Source organism: Anas platyrhynchos, chromosome 5 (genome assembly GCF_047663525.1).
Source record: "Anas platyrhynchos isolate ZD024472 breed Pekin duck chromosome 5, IASCAAS_PekinDuck_T2T, whole genome shotgun sequence".
Lineage (NCBI taxonomy): Eukaryota > Metazoa > Chordata > Aves > Anseriformes > Anatidae > Anas > Anas platyrhynchos.
This window is the reverse complement of record NC_092591.1, coordinates 56530904-56551023: the sequence shown is the minus strand read 5'-3', so window position 1 is coordinate 56551023 and position 20120 is coordinate 56530904.

Genomic DNA, 20120 nt, shown 5'->3' with positions numbered 1-20120 from the left:
GTTGGCAAATTACAGCAAAATTCCCCAAAGACTGTAAAAACTCGTGCACCCTTTCTCTTCATCTTTGGATATCTGAGCTTTATTACGTGACAGAACTGGAACATCTACCCCAGCCCCTCGACCCCCATCTCCCCCTCTTTTTTTTTTTTTTTGTCTGGCTGATTTTACTGTCTTCTGCTGCTCTCTTTTTACACTGCTCGTATGAATGAAGGAGACCATCAGTTCAGCACAGGGGCTGAGCAAGCAAGCTAATGAATTTCAGAGAATTGTTTTCCACTAGTAAAACACACGGCCAGCAGTTTCTGTTCAAAGGCGTTAGAGTAACGTGCTCGTGGAAGCGTGCCAAACCATTTTACACACGGTTATGCCCTTGGTTTAATGTGAAATCTTGGGAGTTTTGATCACAGCTGCATTGTAAAGTGGTGAGTATTCAGTGGTGAAGCACTGAGATAAGCAGTTTGCTATGATGAGATGAACACAGACGCTGCTATGAATGCATTCTGAGCACCAACAAATGTAAAAACAAGACTTCGTCCAGAGTTAAGTGTATGATCCATTTCCTCCCTTGAGGATGGAGAAAGGTATTTTTCAGATATATTGGAAAATATATTGACTTGTAGAAATAAAAGATATAAAAAACAGAGCTTGAAATCCTTGGATCAAATTCAAATGATCGTGCACACCACCACCATACAGACTCTTCGGTATATGCAATAATGCAAAAGAGCCTCAGGAAAGCGATCTAGTGTGTATATGAAAAATAACTTCAGGTTAGGATTAAAAAAACAGTAGGTTAACAGCAATCTGATAGCTAATCCTCTTTCATGCCCCAGCTGAGGAAGCATTTGGGGCTACCAAGACACACGTTTCCCACGAGCAGTACGTTTGGGTGCGTCGGGGAGCAAAACCTCCGTGTCAGGACTGTATCTCCAGAGAAACAGCAGATGACAAATGTCACTTTTGTGCTCTGAACTCACGTTTCACACTGACAACACTTCGATATAAGGCACTATGAGAGCATGACCTCCCCCCCTCCCAATCACACGAGGGATGTGGCAGGGCTCGTCTACCTCGAGATTTCGACTGCTACTGCTATGCATTTGCTGCTGGCATGGTCCAAAGCATCTAATTTCATTTTCTTCCTACAAGGCATGGAAACCACCAAGGTTTGTGTCATCTCAGTCCAGAACAAACATAAATTTGGAAGGCGTAAGCAAAAAAAAACCAACAACCCCAAACCAAATTTCATATTCTTTCAAGTGGATCTTTTCTCCAGAACTGAAGCTATTTTTAAATCCTATTTTCTCAGCGTTAAATATACCTTGTCTTATTGCAGGGGAAAAAAACCTTCCTTCATACCTACAAATAAAGTTGCTTCCTCTTTATTTGCACAGGCCACTAAACCGTTCCTATGTTCTTCAAACTGCACAAGGTACAGATTGCACAAGGAACTGTTATATCTGGATTACATCAAGTAATATTAGCTCCAGTTTGCAGACGGCAATTTCCTTGCCAAGTTTTATGTTATTAATCCCTTGGTAAGCTGAAAGGAAAAATATCTGGTTCTAAACTCTTCATAAAATGAAGAAGGGAAATCCATGCTTTTGGCAGGGGGCGGGGGATCAAACCCTTGGAATGTTAACCATATTTATTTATGACCACTGCTGTTTCAAGTAAAAGAATAGGAAGAGCTGAAGTAAATTTCATCTACTTATAAATAAGTTATAGTATTTACTAAAAGATAAGGATTGTTTAGGATATCCAAATGATTCCAGATTCACAAGCAGGCCTTAAATAAAATAATTTGGTCCAGATATTTTAGGTATTGCCTTTCACCCATATATTGTAAAATTCATCACCTAAGCTTCCCTGGCTGAATGAATATAGAAATGACCTAGGTTTATGTGGAAACAATTTGGTTTGGGTGAAGACATTCCAATACAGACATGGAAAAACTGCTGAATGTGCACATGTGCAATTTATGACAGGAGGTAACATTTGGCATGTCTTTTAAATTTGTCTATTTAATAAAAACTTTTTTTTTTCTTCTGAAAAAACAAAAACTTGCTTTAGTACAACCCGTTAGGCTAACCTGACTTCTATCCAAAGGTCATCGATCCTTAGCAATAGTGGCTGCAAGGATTTTTGGCTGGTGGAAAGCATAAGTAGAAATTTTGCAGTAGGCTGTCTTATGAACGGGACTGCATTTAATGCAGTGGGAGGCAAGAACAGTAGAGGTTATTCATTATCAAGATAGCACTGACAAGATGAAACTAGTTATTATGGGTTGGAAAATTTAGAAGGCCATAATCTTTTTGTAGGCTGTGCAGCTTTCTCCCACGCGTGCCTGTTCTGGGGGTTTGGGAACAGCCAGGTTGTGGGCTGCTCCACAGAACAACACATACCCAGCAACTCTGCATAAGTTTAGGTATCAGCAATGCCCCCAAATGAATGGAAACCTGTTAATGCTCAAGCTGGATCCTCACCCTCTCTCTAGCTGCCCAGGCAGGAGGATTTTTGCAGCTTTTCAGGCTCTCCCTTCCAGCTGGACACCTCCTCACCCTGTGTCCATGCAGCAGCCTGGCCCCACAATGTGATACTGCTCTGCAGCAGCACTGATGCTGGTTAGCCCCAGGGAACTTGGTAGCAGGTTGTGCCACCTCCTTAGCATCAAGACATGATTTCACCTTATTAATGTGCCAGTGGTGCTGCTTCCTCCATCACCAAACCCATCTTCTCTACACAGACTTTCCTTAAAAGGTTTCTTGGAAATTTCTTTCATAACAAGGAGAAAAAGAGGTGCCGATATATAATTTAGCTTGTGGGATCTGATAGCTAGTGATGACATGACAAAAAAAGAAAGACATATGGATTAGGTTCCTTTGGGACATCCCTGAGAACAGAACAAGGTTATTAGGCAGCAGGCTACGTACACATAAATGCCTAGTATTTCTGAAAAGTTTGAAGTGATTATTTAAGTGTAATTTAGGCTTTAACTTACCTTTTATGTGCCACGCAGCTAAGTGGCTTACACAAAAGCATGTATCCCTTTTAAATTGGAAAAAAAAAGAGTCAGAAAAATACTGATATTTCATGTTTGCATCATACTGCCTCTCTGATTAGGTTTATGAAAGCTTTTTTTCAGGCAACAAGAAAATTGCCTGGGCAAATCATCTAAATGAGAGAATTAAAAGTTAATAGCATGGCAAACTCCAGCATGCAATTTTGAAGTTAGTCATTTCTGAAGAATAGCACTGCTTCTTTGCCAAAATGATTTGAATCTATACAGACATTTGCAAAGTTGTACACTTTAAAAAGAGTAATTCCTCCCACGCTCTGTCTGCGTTGAATTGTGATGGCTGCATTCGTATTTTTGTAGCCCACTGCAGCCAGCAGTCTGCAGTGCCCTCGCCACTGGTCCCCAGGCAGAGCGCTCTCATGGGGGGCACAAAAGACATGCGTATTTCCCTCCCTGCATTATCCAAAATAAGAAACTTGTGTAGGCTTTATGTATATATATATATATATATATATATATTGGACAGTCTTTATGTTAATTAAACCCTTCTGAGGGTGTTTGTAAGTGTAGCAAGAGCCCACAGGGCAAACACTGTTGATACTGACACTGTGCGCGTTTTCAGGCACAACCCAGCACACAAGTAACACTTCAGTAAAACTGCATTTCATTATTGCTTACTTCATCAGAACCTGCTTCAACCCAGGCTCTCAGAGGTCATTGCTACAGTGGCAGATTGTGCACCGCAGTCCCAGTGCGCTGGTGGGTGCAAATAGTGCTTGGCGCAGTCAGAGGCAAGAAATGTTTGCCTTGGCGTTAACTAGCAGCCCGGCGTGGATGCTTGGGTTGCACACAAGCCAAAGACAAACCACCTATTCAGCTGCCTGGCTAGTTAGCTCCAGCACACTAAGTGAAAATGCAGGTTTAAGCACTGGAATACAGCACTATAATGTATAGGATTTCTAGAAGAGTTAATTTTTCCTGGCATTCGGTTTTCTTCCATATTGTCCCACAACCTTAAGTCTCTCAAATACCCTCTGGTGTAAAGTATATGTCTATGAAGTTGTTACCAAAGTAACATTGCAAAGAAAATACCTTTGCAGTAAATGATGTACCAGAATATTTAGGATCGTTTGGCTAGATGATGCTCACTATCAATAGCAAGACCGAAGCTACCGAAGAAATGCCCAGAGGCACAGGTTTGGGTATTTCACCTGTGCTGCCATTGCTACAATTCTCCTAGCTCCTTGTATAAATGTATTAATAATAATATATTATTATAAATATATTAAGTTCTCTTTTTGAGAACTGCTTTTCTGTCTGATGGGACACTGCCCAGATCAATCTCTGTATGGAAAAATAAAGGTAAAGCTCAGTCGCTGCTCAGCCAGCAAAGCCCCTCAGCCTGAGCCACCTTCTGAAGCCTGACTTCACATGTCCCTTTGCAGCACAGAATACCTTTATTTTCATTATCACACAAGACTGCTAAAGCATACAGTTAGGTGGAAAATGAATTTTCCAGCTTTCAGAACTGTGTGAACCACTACAGAGATACAAGCATATGGTAGCTTCCCTGTGGGACAGGTGATTAAACCTTCACACTGAGATGAATGCTGGACAAACTCAAGATAGCAGAGGGGTGTGGTGTAAGGAACTTGAACGGGTCCCCAGGAGCTCTGAACTAACCCCGCATTGTATCTCCTAATCATGAACAAAACACAATGAAGTACTGTGCCTCTTCAGGCAGCCCTTCCACAAAGCACGCGTCTTTTCCTTCATTTAAATGGTCTTACCAGAACATGCCCTTAATGGTTCCTGATGTAAATTTTTTTAGTGCTTTATCAGATCCCAGTAAAATGTATGGAAAAACTGTTTCAGAAGCCTAGAGCAAGTAGTATATAACAGTTATAAAAATAAGATGCAATCATTATAGAAGAAAAAAAAAAAGAGAGAGAAAAAACCACATCTGCTATGCAGTTTGCTTGAGCTGATCATAAATCATCATTAAAGTAACTACTAAAACACATGAGTTAAGCCCATTTCACCTGAATATGGATAACAAGGTACGCATAGATGAAGTAATATTTTGTGCCTGGGGTGGTATTCCAGGATTTCTACTTCTGATCTCTTTCATATACCCCGCTGGGATGAACTGCTCCATAGGAATGCCTGCTTTCCTCCACTGACTACATCTAGAGCAGAGATTTTGATGTAGGTTTTGTTCGGTACAACTTTTATATGGCATTACCTTTACTTATGAACTCAAGTGCAATATTCTAACCTAGCTCATTCATATTTAAAGAGCAGGCTGCAAGGCTACAAGAGGGCAATAGCAACCCCAAAAGTCATGCTGCACAGCATGATGAGAGCTTTCCATGCCTGGTGTGCTCTGTTTTTCCATATTAAAAAACAAAACAAAACAAAAACCAAAAACCAAAAAACAACACGAACACACAAACACACACACACACAGAAAAGTAGCACGCCTCTTTCCAACCCCACGGTTGTATAGCATTTGCTGCATCTGACAGGCAAGTTAACTTCCCTGGAGCTGGAAGATGCTTTGCTTTACTCAGAGCACTCCTAAAGCACATGCCATAGCGCAAGGCTAAACCTGAAGTTCTTTGCTTCTAAGCGATACAGCTATCACTTCGCTTGTCTCACAAGCATTGGTTCCTTAATGAGCACAAAACAGATGAACAGAATAACACAGTGGGTAATGTTCATATGGTTCAGTGTCATTAATTTTCAAGAAAGAAAGCTTTTATTTCTTGGCTTCAACTTCTGTAAGCTAAGCCCTTCCCTGGCTTATACTTAATTTGGTTGTTTGAAGTGTAAATCAATCTGAACAAATGCAAAACCTACTTTTCTAAGTTTCTGATTCACCGAAATTTTTCAACACACAGCTGATTATACATGTGGTCCTAATACTGTTAGGATCTAATACTAGATGAAAAAGTATTGAAGCCATGAAGAATACTTGCACAGGTCTGTACTAACTGAGCACAGATCCATCCTATGTATACATCCATAGTGCACATAAACACGTAAGATCACAGGATGGGTCTGAAAGAACCATCTGGAAGAGTACAAAAAAGATTTACATGTCATATTATTAGATTTATCATTACTCATAATGGTATTTATCTTTTTTTTTTTTTCTTCCCCCCAAAATATCCTTAGACAGCTACCTGCTTTACACCTCTACAGCTATGGACTTGTGACATAAAACAAGTGTCACAGTAGCCTGACCTTTTCAGCCAGAATTACCAAAGCCCCTGTATTAGCGTAGGAAGAGTCCCTGCCCCAGACCCAGGCACAGGCGAGCTGTCTGCCACCTCAGCCCACTGCTCTTGATCAGCAGGCAGCGTACAGGCTCTCTGGCCATCATTCAGGAGCGGCAGACAGATTTAAACCTGCTAGAATTTACTGTGCCAGAATCAGGGAGAATTTATTTATTTTGATTTTAAATTGAAATAGGGATTTATTTGTTTCTAGAATAGGGGATTGATATGGTGACAGAACAATAAATAGCCTTGTGTCTTTTCAGATGTGAGGTATGTTATTTATACAAAATCTCAACATGTTTGGAGGGTCTCTGTTGCAAAGCAATCCTGAACCCAGTGGTTATAATAAAACATTTCATAATTTAGTTTACATAACTTATTGCTATAATAGATCTCTGCTTACATTTATGATCTCTGTACAACTTAGCTGTATTTTAGTTCTGCTTTTTTATTAAATTAGATGTCCAGACAAATAAACGATACTCCAGAAATATTTTCCTTTTTGTTTGCCACACAAAAAGTCTAAAGCATCCAAGAGAAAGAAAAAAAAATAAACCACTATTGTCAGTAATCTCCTACTGTGGTTGTGACGTCTTTGAAAAGCAGGCTTTTATTATTCCTGTTGTGCTTCAGTTTTCTTTGCTGTTCTCTTTTACTTGATTTTTGGAAGGGTATAAGCTAAAACTGGCTGTTGGAATCTTGACTTATACACAGTGCTTTATTTATTTATTTATTTATTTTTAATTCCTCTTTTTCTATATACATGTAGCACATATCCTTCCATAAGTGGGAAAATTACATTCTGGTCAACACTGACCCGAAACCCTACCTTCACAGCGTCAGGTAGGCTTTTAAACAGGATGCCTGTTCTGCAGACAAGGGATGCAGAGCTCTGAAATGAAACTTTAAATTGGTTTAGAGTTCCAGCTTTTGAAAATGCAAGACTATTCTATCATCTATAGTACCTACAGGCATCCACATCCACACTAGAGGGGGTAGTGGTGGCAGTAGCAAAGTATTGTTATTACATTCATAAACCTTCTTGATGCATTATGTACATATTTAAACATTTTTCAGATTGTCTTTTCAACCAAAAACTGTATTTCAAGTCCAAAAATTGTCTCATAAAACATAATTCTTTTATAAGTACTATAAACTACTCAAAGTGAAGAAAAAACTCTTAACTCCTGGAAAACACTGAGCCAAATATGTTGCTTATTTTTGATGCGTGTTTTCATGCTAACTCTGGTGGTTTCTCTTGGAGATCTGTATTTGCAAGTATTTCATATGAACTGTATGCAATAACCTGGCACTTTCTTTATGCGAACTGGGAAATTAATAGGTGAAAATATTTGATGCTTTACCTCTATATTGCTTTATACAGCTGAGTGTATTTTTTTCTTTAATTAAAAAATGGCTTTTTAAGAACTTGTAAGTACACTCATCATCAAAGTTTAGAAAATTGAGCTTCCTGCCCACATATTTTAAAAAGAGCAAGTCTAATGATTTCTCAAATTGCGGTTAAGTTTAAAGCTATTTTTAGAAGATTAAGTATATATAAATTTATTCCAACTTCACAGTTGGAAATACAGCTGTACAAAACATGCCTGCTTGGATTAATGTAAACACAGTTTTAGTTTAGGAAGTTACGCTCAGGAAATATGTTATGAAAAAAAAGAAAATGCTAAAGATATTAAAAACCTTAAAGGTAAATACTGTCATTTTCCCAACAGCAAAGGTGAGTGCAAATATGCTGAATATACATTAACTCCCCCTTGAGCTGTTTCCAAGACCGGTCTGTTACGAAACCGTGCCAATGAATAGTTAACCAGAGCAAAGTTAGAGTCCAGTCAGACAGGAAAAATGCTTCCCTTCTGCACGAGCGGAGAAATCTCCAGCCCGAGGAAGCCGCATCCTCCTGCCCTGGATGCTCTGCAGCGAACATCCTGTCCACTACAGCCTGCAGCCCCCAGCCAAAAAAATCCACAAAGAGTAAAAGACACAACAGTGTCCAGGCCTTTGCATCTCCGGCCGTCGGACAGCCTCACCAAGCCACCTTCCCACACGTGGTGGTGAGATGAGGCTGGAAGATATGGCCGGGGAAATGCGACTCAACATTTAATTTTTTTTCTTGCAGAGACTTTTAGGGAATGAAGTTCCATTGTATGGAAAAACGCGAGCAGGTTCTCTGGTGAAATATTAAAACATTTAGAGTGTATTGCAGGAGACAAAACTTGAGGTAGCACTTGGGAAGCAGGGAGAGGTACAGGGCATTAACTCAAAGATTGCGTCCCCCAACGGAGATTTCTAAGTGGCTGACAAATACTGGCTTTGCTCATACAGGAACGAGTGAGAGTTTCTTATTGCATTTGTACTCCCCCTGCAAAGGTTGTTCTTATTGCAAAATGCTAATTACGAGACGAAAATAAATTTTTCCTCACCAACCTTCACAACAGATCTGTACATGACAAAGGACTTGCAGATCACCGGGGGAATAGCTTTGTTAACATATCACAGACAGATCTGATCCAAGAGAATGTGTCTGGAATAATCAAGGTTTATTGATTTTGTTCTGTTATGCTTTTAATTCTCCCATTTTTCAGTATTAAAAATAATAAAAAATAATTCTTGGGATATTCTGGCTTGTCTTTGATCATCATGTTGCCTGAGGGATCGTATAAAGAACACACATAGCTAAAATAGCCAGAATCACATACTTGAAACAGCTTCAAAGGTAGGCGTTTACCAAGATCCTTATTTTCTTCTCTGAGGATGCAGTGTGATGCAATCAGGCAGTTACTTAAGAGAAATAAGAATTGTCAGTTACTGAATACAATGCAGCTCCAAAGAAGCAGGAAAAGATGGGAAAATTTTTCACTAGTATTTTTTTTTTGGCTTTTCTTTCTTTGATAAGGTCAGGTATTTCTTCTTTTAGAAGAAGGAATTAAATTTCAGTTACAGGCCTGATCTAACTTCACAAAGGAGAGCAGTGCCGTAATTTAAAAGAGAGCACGCTGAAGCTACAGATGGAATCTATAAAAGAGAAAGAAGGAGAAATAATCAAAGATGTGAGAGAGGAAGGAAAAATTTCAATTCTTATGACACTATAAAGATCTCCCTAGCATAAGAGATTTCAATTGATTTGACTCATAAAGCAACTTTAACAGGCAAAAAGTAATTTAGCAGAACAGTGGCTTCAGAGTAGCTTCACTGCATGCTGCCACTGCAAGGTCAGGGCAATGTACTGTGCAGTGTTAGGAAGGCAAAACGGTTTTACATCTGTGAAGAGAAGTCAGAATTTCATGGAGACTGCCGCACAAAAAAGTTCAGCAAGTTCACCTACCTCCTTGAGGTATGATCTGATTTAGGGGGGGGAAATAGTGTATTCAGTTTAATCCTGATGTTTGAAGGGCTGAGTTTCATCCTGTCGGTAGTGCTACAGTGCATTCATATTGAGTCACTTTATTCATTTTATTTTCTATTTTATTTATTTATTTATTTATTTTTGCCATGGATTTAAGATGATGCATAGACCTATGAGCACTTGGTAGTATGTTTACACTAAAAAATGAATTTGCTTGGAGAATACCTGACAGTGTTAATGCGTGTCTCTGGCTGAGAGGCACCTACATGTTCCTGCCACACATCCCTTTGAATTCAGCTAACTAAACAGGACTTAGAACATGGCATATTGCTCAGCTAAACAAGTCGGAGGTGAGAACAGCCTAGAATAGGAATAGCCAATATTTACTTAGATGGAACATTTAAGAAACAAGCGATCTTGTTGATCAGCCCCACAGCTCAGGGCGTGTATTCCTTCAGATTTATTTATAAAATCTAATAAATCTCATATATATATATATTCAGAGTTTATGTGATCGAATAGTTTAATTTAGGCCCTGCAGATGATTCGCTCTTGCAAATTAACTGGCTTCCTACAGAAATATATTTGATTAATAAAATATCAATTCTTAGTCTGGTTTCTATTAAAATAGAAAAAAAATACATTTACTTGACAACTATTAGTACAGTTCTGTAAGACTATACCCTCTATACATCTTTTCCACAGCTCACTGGCAAATCCTGAAAGCAGATACTGATTATATTAAGCTCTGTTGCTTGCAGGTTTAATTCCCACCTATTTCAAAAGGTTTTCCACTGAGCTGCATGGGAGCACGGCTTAGCTCATTTTGTCTGCTTTTCAGCACCACCTGCATTACACATATCTACAATTCCTTCTGAGAACCTCTTGAGGCTGTATTATATTTTTGTTTTTCAGTTGATTCAAACAGATACTTCCAAACTTAGTTATCCTGCAATACTGAAGGCAGGAAAGACCTGGAAAGGCTGGAAAGACAAGGAAAGACCCTGGGTAGAACTGAGAAGGAAGTTAACCTCCCAGCCTCACAACTTGAGGTTGTGCAGGTGATGCTATTAACAACTGCATGGCAATGGATCGAGTAGCTTCAAACCATGTTTCAGACTTTTAGCTTTCTTGAAACAGAGAAATGTTTTTCTTATTTCCAAAAATATATATATTTTTGAGTTTACTTGCAAAGTGACCTAAAACATTCCAGACGGAGGAGGTATCAGCACAGCAGGTGAACGTTCAGCTATGTTCATGCAGTCTTACTAAAATCTCCGACAAAACGCCCAAATTACGAGCCTTTAACGCAAGCTGAAGTAGCTACTAGGTAAGCAGCTAGTTGAATAAAGATGGAAAGGCATCCTAAAAACTGAAATCTGGTAGAAAAACATCTGGATATGTGAAAACATCACCTCGTTTACATGGCAATAAACCAAAAAATTAGCCTCCTACTTCAGGAAAAAGCTTGTGGGCTTTTCCTTTTATCTTGGAACAATTAATGCAGAGTACCTAAGACTATATTGGGATTTACAGATAATTTGTATACTAGTAACAGTAAACACAACAACATCAAAATCACTTATTTACTTAAGCAAAAACAATCCTGTGAACATTAACACACAGCCTATGTGTAATATAGTTATTCATGTTATTTATAGTCTGTGCAGATGGTGAGAGAAATAGTCATTTCCCCGTTGTTTACTTAATTTACTCAAGTTGCAGTTTCTGCAGGGATTTTCTCTTGCCAACTAATTTTAATGAAAATATACTCTTCATGAAGGAAATTTTCTATAACTTTGATTACATACAAGATCAATGAGAAACGTAGTTTGCTTACAAAGTCTTAAATGTCAATGTAGAGGTGAACATAAAAAGCATGGCTCAATTACAGCTCTGATAAAACACTACAAAGCTCATTTGGGCTTTTGCAAAATCAAAATATTCAGACTTTATGTTGCAAAAAACTGTGATATTTCAGCTTTTCTTCCTGCCTACAGACAGCACCAACACCTCTCATGAAAAAGAAATTCTGCATTTTGAACATAATTAATGTATTCAATCCATTTGTTTTCAGATCATGAGAATAAAAGTTAAAAAGATACAGGGCATTATTTCCAACGTAATGAATCTCCTTTGGAGCTGCAGCACAGCAGCAAATGCCAAGTAGATGCACTCTTTGAAGTACTTGAGTATTTCACCCGGGATTATGGCCATTTATTTTATTTATTAGTCTATGTGGAGCAGTTTAACTTTAATTTATTCATTTTCAACTAATCTGTGCTTGAGTAATTTCTGATCTCATGTTGTGAAGAAGGTTGAGAATGGATTCTGGTCTCCCTACAGTTGTAAAACTAGGAATTTTCTTTTCCTCCTCTCCTTGCAAAATGATAGAGAACCAAACACGCTGTACTCCTGAAAAAGGCCTTGTGCATTAGATGACCTTCCAAAACAAATGCATGGAAATTTCTTAGTACTAAGATTTTATATTTAGAGCTATACGAATATCAATTAACTAAGGATATTAAAACAAACAAACAAACAAAAACCAGAACAATCTATACGCTATCTTAGGGGGAAACCATCTTTTCCAGAGATGGTTCAAAGTGCTCTGCACTGTCAAAGGACAGTAATCAAATCTGCACTGCTCTGCAGGTTTGTTCCCTGTCACAGGTGTGATTAAGCACACCAATCTCAGCTCCTAAATTCACACTTGACTGGTTACATTATTTTTTAATATAAAGCAGGGCTTGCTTGTGCTCTAGTTTGCCTAGGTTTCCCCAGAGTTTTCCTTCCTTTCTCTTTTATTTCTGCCATACTTTTGTGTCTCTGTTCAAGAAAACCAGTTTCCTTCAGATTCTGCCTAAAAACCCAGGTTTCTCCGCTTCATTAGCTTTCTTTTACCTTTCATTCCACGCACATTATTGTGTGCGCTTGGCGCTTGTGTCTTTTTTTTTTTTTTTTTTTTTGGGGTTAAAAAGAAGGGAAAAATATTATAGAGAGAATTAGCCACAGAGAAAATAAGCCACAGAGAAAACACACAATCTCTGTCCAGCACACAGTGGAAATCAAAGTTTTTTCCAGACAATGAATTTGTTTCACTTTCCAAACCCCTCAAACCTTTAACTGTTCTAAAACTGGGGCAGCAATCATATAAAAATAGATCACAAGTGCAACAGAGGTAAATCAAAGTTTTTTTCTTTCTTTCTTTCTTTCTTTTTCTCTTTCTTTTTTTTTTTTTTTTTTTTCTCCCAATAATACCTAAAATGTATTTATGTCATTTGTATCAGTGTTCCTGTTAAGAAACCTGCACCAAGATCTTCTTTTGAGCTTATATAATGGTCCTGCTTGGCTTTTATGCGGCATTCCCTCTTTTGACTGTGGAGTGTTGGAAACAATCTGGAAACTGCAGGAAAACTGTAAGCTGAGTAAAAAGTCTCAATTACAGGATATATTTTGGCAAGTGTCAATGCAATGAACATCTGGTAAACATTTAATTGGCCAACTTAGCTGTTGATGTTGTCAGATCATAGTATGAGCAGGAATTGCTTGTCTGGGGGGCCCTTTCAAGACCCAGTAATTTGAAGTTTGTCTGAAACTGCGTACGTAGAGAAATAAAGGTGCTACATAAATTGGGAACAAAAAACTGTATTTTTTATTTTTTTTCGAGATTGGAAAGTCCAGCAAGTTTATATTTCCATTTTCAGTGTCTGTTTCCTCCCTCTGAAGGAAAAAAAGATTGATGATTTCCAATTTCATTTAAGTTTATAATGTGTTTTTAAAAGCATAATTACATATGCCAAACATTTGTCTTTGTCCTACAGAGTCTATGCAAACTGCCAGTAGGATTCAAATGGACTTGGCGTCAAACGACAAGTGGACGATCATTTGGGCTCTGAGCAATTACTGGAAAAGTGGCAAGGAAGTGAACATCAATTTGCTAATTTTGACTTTCTTCTGGAGAAAAAGGATTCTTTCTTGAACTCTTTGGAAGAATTAGAAAAATCAGTACAACAAATTATTACCACATGGAGAAACCCAAGCTAGTTGAACAAACCTATGACTACAGTGTCACGGAGTGGGACGGACTTAAATGTCAGAAATAGCACAGTCTCTGCACCAGGCTGTCCTATAGAGATTAAAAAGTTCAATGTCTTGGGGTATTTAAAACCAATAGATGCCTTCTGGAAAGCTTCACAAAGATCTTGCACCTCTTTTTTTTTTTCATTAATGGAGCCTCCAGGAGCTTTGCACGAGCCAATGAGAAAACGCTAGATACTAGATCACAGTTTTCTGTTTTGAATGAATCAGCCTGACAGAAACCTGAACATGAAAAATAGATGATGTTTCCGTGTACTGTCTATTGAACTTAGCAGATGAGCAATCCAGAACTTTATTGTATATTGATTTAATTAAGTATTATATATTTAAGTGAACTTTGATACATGCATTATGATATTTAGTGCTATGGGCTGAGCAACCAATTTATTGGCATTTCCTGAAATGATAAGAAAAGAACTGACTTCTTTCTGCCACAATAAAGACACAATGTACCGAAGATAACTTGGGAAATTACTCAAAGGGTTGGTTTTTATCAAGCTTATTGTACCCTTTTTATTTATTTGTGATTTTATTTCAGTCTAATAGGCTAATAAAACTCCATAATATAATTTATCCTGTCTGGAAGAGGATTTAAGCACCCTGATATCCTATCTCTCTTTAGAACACAAGACATCTCTGTATTAGACATAAACCTTGAAGAAACCGGTATTATAAAAAATAAGCACAATTCATTCTGTATCTAGGGCTAAATATGCTTCACTCCTTGTAATACTAGTCCTAGTCTACCCTGCCACGCAGCAAGCTGCATCTGGGTACCACCCTCTTTGTGGCAGAAATGATAAATTAGAGGTGAAAGCCAATTTATTTTGACATTTAAAACATTTACACACATTTATTTTCAAGATAAAATCTTATTATTTAGGAGGCCCAGCTCACATGTTTGAAACATTTGTAATTTGAATCATAGAACGAGAAACAATAGAAATGGTTGTTCATAAAAAAAAAATATCCAGATGAACTTTTTGGGATGTACATATTCAGCAACTAAAATATTATTGCTAGCTCATATATTCACCATCCTAGCATGCAAAAACATATGGATGTAGTTATTAGTAACTTGAAGCTGCTTTTAAATTGCAGTAAATTAAATATTTTTGGACTGTTGAAATTGCAAGCCTTTCAGACACAAAATTGGGAGATACTGTTTAGGCATGTTTTAATAACATGGACTACATATGATTTCTAAATTGTCTTGCAAACTTGAAATCTCCAGGACTCAGCCAATCTGTTACAGTAACAGGGAGTTCAAAAGATGAGACAACAGTAGTAAACATCCAGAAACTGCTCCTTGCTCTTTCTTTACTGTCCTTTTTAGAGGCATCCTTTACAACTATCAGCAAGTTTTTGCTTGAACAAAGACCCCTGACTGTATTTATTGATAAAACTAGAATCAATGTGTAAACAAAAACAGAACAAACAAAAAAACAAAGTACTAATAATTAAGTACTTTAAGAGTACTTTAAGAAAAAAGAAGTTGCAAGAAGTTGCTACAAGTTGCATGGAGCAACCGGCTAGACCAAGGCTATTTGACACAGCAGCAGTGAATGGTGTAAGCGCAGTCCTGTCAGCTGGGAAATCCCCCCAGGGTTTGCTCAGCACAAAGAGGATGAAAGCTCTGATGAGGCCAAGAGGAGCTCCATCAGATTTGTGTTCCTCTCCCAACCACGAATCGCATCCTGAGTCCTCAGCTGTGTTTGTGTGGGTCAGTGGGCAACCATCTGCCCCAGGCACTGCCACAATGACACGCCGGCTGCCAGACCCACGCCAAGCCCCATGCTAGCCCCAGCAGCAGGTCCGGAGGACTGCGGCCACACGTGGGACAAGGCTCTCCTTCAGGAAAAGTTTTTAACTCCACAATGTTACTCCAGTGAACAGTCCAAAGCACCTGAAATCCCCATAGCGTGATTGGCAGCAGCCAGGCTGCCAAATTCCTCCACCTTAGCAAAAAGGGAACCTATGTCCCCTGAAGGACCCTCTGCTGCCCCTCCCCAGGTGTGGATGTGGTGGAGCACAGCCAGCAGCTATTGTGCAGATGCCAGCACACTTGGGAGTGTTAACATTTCATGCAGGAGCTTTCCCGCTGGCTAAGAGCTGAATAGTCTTAAAGACAAGCTCTGGCATCACTAAACCTGGCAGCTGTTAGGAACTTGAGAAAGGGCTGAGACGCAAAGCTAAGAGGTGCTTGTCCTTTTTGTTCTACACACGAGTCCAGATCTGCACCAGGCAGGCAAGGTGGTCACACATGGGTTGGGGTACCTCAGACCAGTAATTACAGGCTTCCCACTCAGAAATTCAGAGATCAGAAAATCCCCCTGCTGCCTCCCTGAGATGGCCAGGCCCGGCTGTGATAGAGCAGACTTAGCTTGTGCTCTCCAGCCTTCCCCACCAGCAAAAGGGGAGCAGAGGGAGAGGTGGCCATTTGGTAATGGCTGTCAGGGCTCCATGTGGTTGAAACCACTTCTCTGCTGATGTGTTGATGGAAGAAATTTTTTCCATAGGATACTCAAGGCTGTAAGCCTTCTGAACACATTCCTGCAGATTGATCACGAATGAGAGACAGAGAACAGCTTTTCCAGTGGTGGAGGGAGGTGGAAACATTTGCAGGTCTCATCTGCAAACTTGCTCTTGAAACCTTTTCTAATTAGGTCCTAGTAACAGACTCAAAGGCCAAGAATTTAGAAGTGAAGTGTCTGCTTATTTGTTTTATTCCAGTTACGTTCCGCTTTCAAAGATAGTATGATGTGCAGAAATTTCCCTTATATTAAAACCTGTGTTATCCCTACACTAAAAGTGTTACCTACTTTCTGTTAATGGTCTTGTTCAACCCCTATGAGTCTCCCAGCTATGCTAGATTTACAGTCAGCCAAAAATATTTCTGTGTTAATTCTCTATTTCACTTGAACATGAATGACTTATTTCCTCTCCTTGGTATTAATGAATACTCAAGTCTGGAAAAGTTCAGACTGCTTCAAAATGCCAAGATAAACATGAGAAAATCACATGCTTCCACTTGCCCCCTCCAGCTGTTCCTTAGCTGCTCTGAACCCGTGTCCAAACAGCCCCGTCGGTGAGATGACATGTATGTCACATTGTGTGAGCCTAGGGAAAGGGCACATTAATAGAACCTCTTCAGTAGAAAATCAAATAATTCAATAAATTAGAAACAAAACCTACTATGAAGATCAAGGCCTTTCCAACGTTGCCATCTAAACCTTAACATGTTTCGGTGATCACAAGGCAGGTGTCCCCAACATTTCATTTCACATGACTCAGCTGTTAAGGACCCAATACGCCACTCATTTGTACTGAAACATTATTAATATGTGTCCTGATCAATCTGAAGGCAGAAAGTCACCTCATAATTTACAAAAGTACATTGGAAAATTTTTAACTTGCCTTGCACTCCACAGAAACCATACACGTGTGCATATGCAAGCCTTGGCTTTGACTCAAGATCCAGTTCTGCAAGGTATGCACTTCTGCAAGAACAACACCATGCCACAGCAACCGCCGAGTTCACTGCATTAATACCACCTGGACAAAAATTTAAGATAAACTTTACCTCTGTATCAAGACCATAAAGTCTCCTCTTGACCTACTTGCGAACCTCCTACTTGGAGGTATTTCATGTTTGCTCAGGTTAAGCCTAATTACTGGGAATTAGGGCTGCAGCTTCGGGTGACGTAGTGATTAACACAGACATGACACCAGCAGACGATAGTGACTGCCATCAGTCTGGCTCCAGCTGATAGAGCAGTACGCCGGGGTTTGTCTTTAGAAACCAACAAATACAATGCCAGTTGTCTGTGGTTTGCCCTTTTAAAAACATTTTAATTAATTTATGTATTTTTACTTAGGACTGCCTTTCATTTTTTATTTTTACTAAGAGCTCAATCTGTTTCTTACTCTACAGCTGCTCCAAAGCTCCCTGAGGGCAGAGAACAAGGTGCCTACTGAAAGCTACCCATGATGACGCAGCTGACTGAGACTTCTCCTGAAGGCCGGGAAAAAGCAAAAATATATTGGTAGTCAGGAGATACTGCAAGAATGAGTAAACACCAGAGCAAACAGTAGCCACAAAACCAGCTTAGGCGCAATCAGCCTGAAAAAAAATATTAGAACTTTGTATTCCGTAAAACTTTTTATTATTTTGACCTCACTAGGAAGAAATCCTGCTTTGGCATCAGCTCCAGTGAGCCGTGAGGAATGCTCTACCCTCCTCCAGAGGAAAGCAGCCCGAAGGCTAAGTCTTCAATTCAACCATCAACTCATTGGTTGCCATCACTGAGTTATAGGCAGCAGCTCAAATAAAATCACATTCTAGAAAATTCCCTGTGCAGCAACAGTGGAGGCACTTCTCCATGTAATACTGCATCCAGCTTTTCAACCTGAAGTTGTCTTTAACAAACCCCTAATGATGTGCTGAACCCACTGAGTTTCTTGCCATGGTGGGAAAAACTCTGTGGCTTTGCAACTAGAAATGAGAAATATTTCTGCAGATCAATTTGTTTGTTCTGTTTTATAGATGAAAAATAGCAGAGCTGGCTGCTGGCTTGCTAGGCTGTAAGAGGCGAATGTGAACAGGGTGTTCTGAGCCAGGAACAGGAGACTTGAAGTTCAGGAGATTAAAGAAAACAAAAAACTCCCCCAGCCTGGCACAAAACAGCATCTGAAGTACATACCATGAGCTGAACAGAGAGGGAACCCCGCAAGCATTTCACCAGCACCCTTCACTGTACAGGTTCAATGTTCTCTTTACCTGTCACTTCTGACATGAACACCACCACATGCACAAAACCTCGGAGCTGCAGTTCCCTGAGCTGAGCACTGTTATCTAACTTACTGAAGCAGCTGTGTTTGACTTTCTTTTCCTTTCATTCTTTTTTATTATTTTTTTATGGTTTCTTCCAAGGAAGTAGAATATATTGCCGTACAAGGAATAGCCCGTGACTCTGTTTATCATAAATATATGTGCTGCCTTTCCAGAGCAGGTGATCAGAAGCCAAATGCAGAGACAATACAGCAATCAGAGAAATAGCTGTTCCCTATTTCCTTACGGGTGGCCCTGAGCCTTGCCTTAAAAGAGGCAATTTCAGGGCAGACAAAGCTGCAGAGACCTCAGGACAGGAAGGGCTGGAGGCAGCTCCTGGAGCGAGAAGCTGAGGGGCAGTGCTAGGAGAGAGGTGGGCTGCACAGAGGGGCTGCTTTCCCCCTGTCCTCACCCACCACCCCTCTCCTTCCACGTGACTCCTCCAGACACAAAGCCACCAGCTCGTGGTAGCTATGATTGTATTTCCAAGTGTGTTTCAAGAGCATTCTCAAGTAGTTGGGAAACTCAAGCTAAGTGCCAGAAACCTGCCTAACTAAAACAGGTTTTCTACAATTTAGGATAGTTTCTTCAACTTTATGAACATACTCCTCACTCTAAACTCTCCACATGCTTCCAGATTACTTTAGTCACCAGCATCTCATTTGCTTGGAAACAAGATCCTGAGATTTTTCATTGCCAGGGAAGTTGTCGCTGCCTTGAGAAGTGGAAGGGCACAGGGGAACCCCCTCACCCCTGCCACTTAATTCCTAAACACTGCCATCCATCTAAAATGTGTCAGATCCCCAAATTAGGTTCCTTTTGTTTACCTCGGGGAAATCAACACTCAGGCATGCTGGAAAGTGCTCCATCTGACAATGCTCAAAAAAATGTTTTCCCATTAGCACTGTCAAAGGCCCTACGAGTTTGCGTTGGAAAGGAGGAGACCGACTGCAATTTGTACAACAAACACTTTGCTGGGACAAGTTGTGCCTCCTCCTTGCCGCTGGCTAACTCTTGCTGTTGCTTTCAAGAGCACATGAGCTGCATTCAGTTTCAGTTAGTCACTGAAAATGATTCATTTCTTGTGCTATTACTTGGCAACTGGTTAGGGTGCCCGGGGTATAACCTTATATAAAGAGAATAGGATATTACGTGTACAGATATCTGTATACCTCTCTTTATAGATGTACATACTTGGCATATGACTTTGCTTGTTCTTTTTGACAGAATCAGAAATCAGGATCACCAGCTTTACCATTAGACTAAAAATATGTGTTCTTGCTAATTTGCCATTTAAAAGCTGTTTTAACTTCAATAGTGAATATTTCCATTACCAAACCCAAAATTTTTGTTGAATTCTTTCTTATACACATGTAATTTTAGATGCCGTTCTAGTTTTCACTCTGACATATACCTCGCCAAATATTCTGTAACATCTATCAAGTCCTGTTCTTTCCATCATTCTTCCTACTCATTTCTGAGAACCGGCTGGAGACTTCAACTCCCCTGTCTTCATTATGA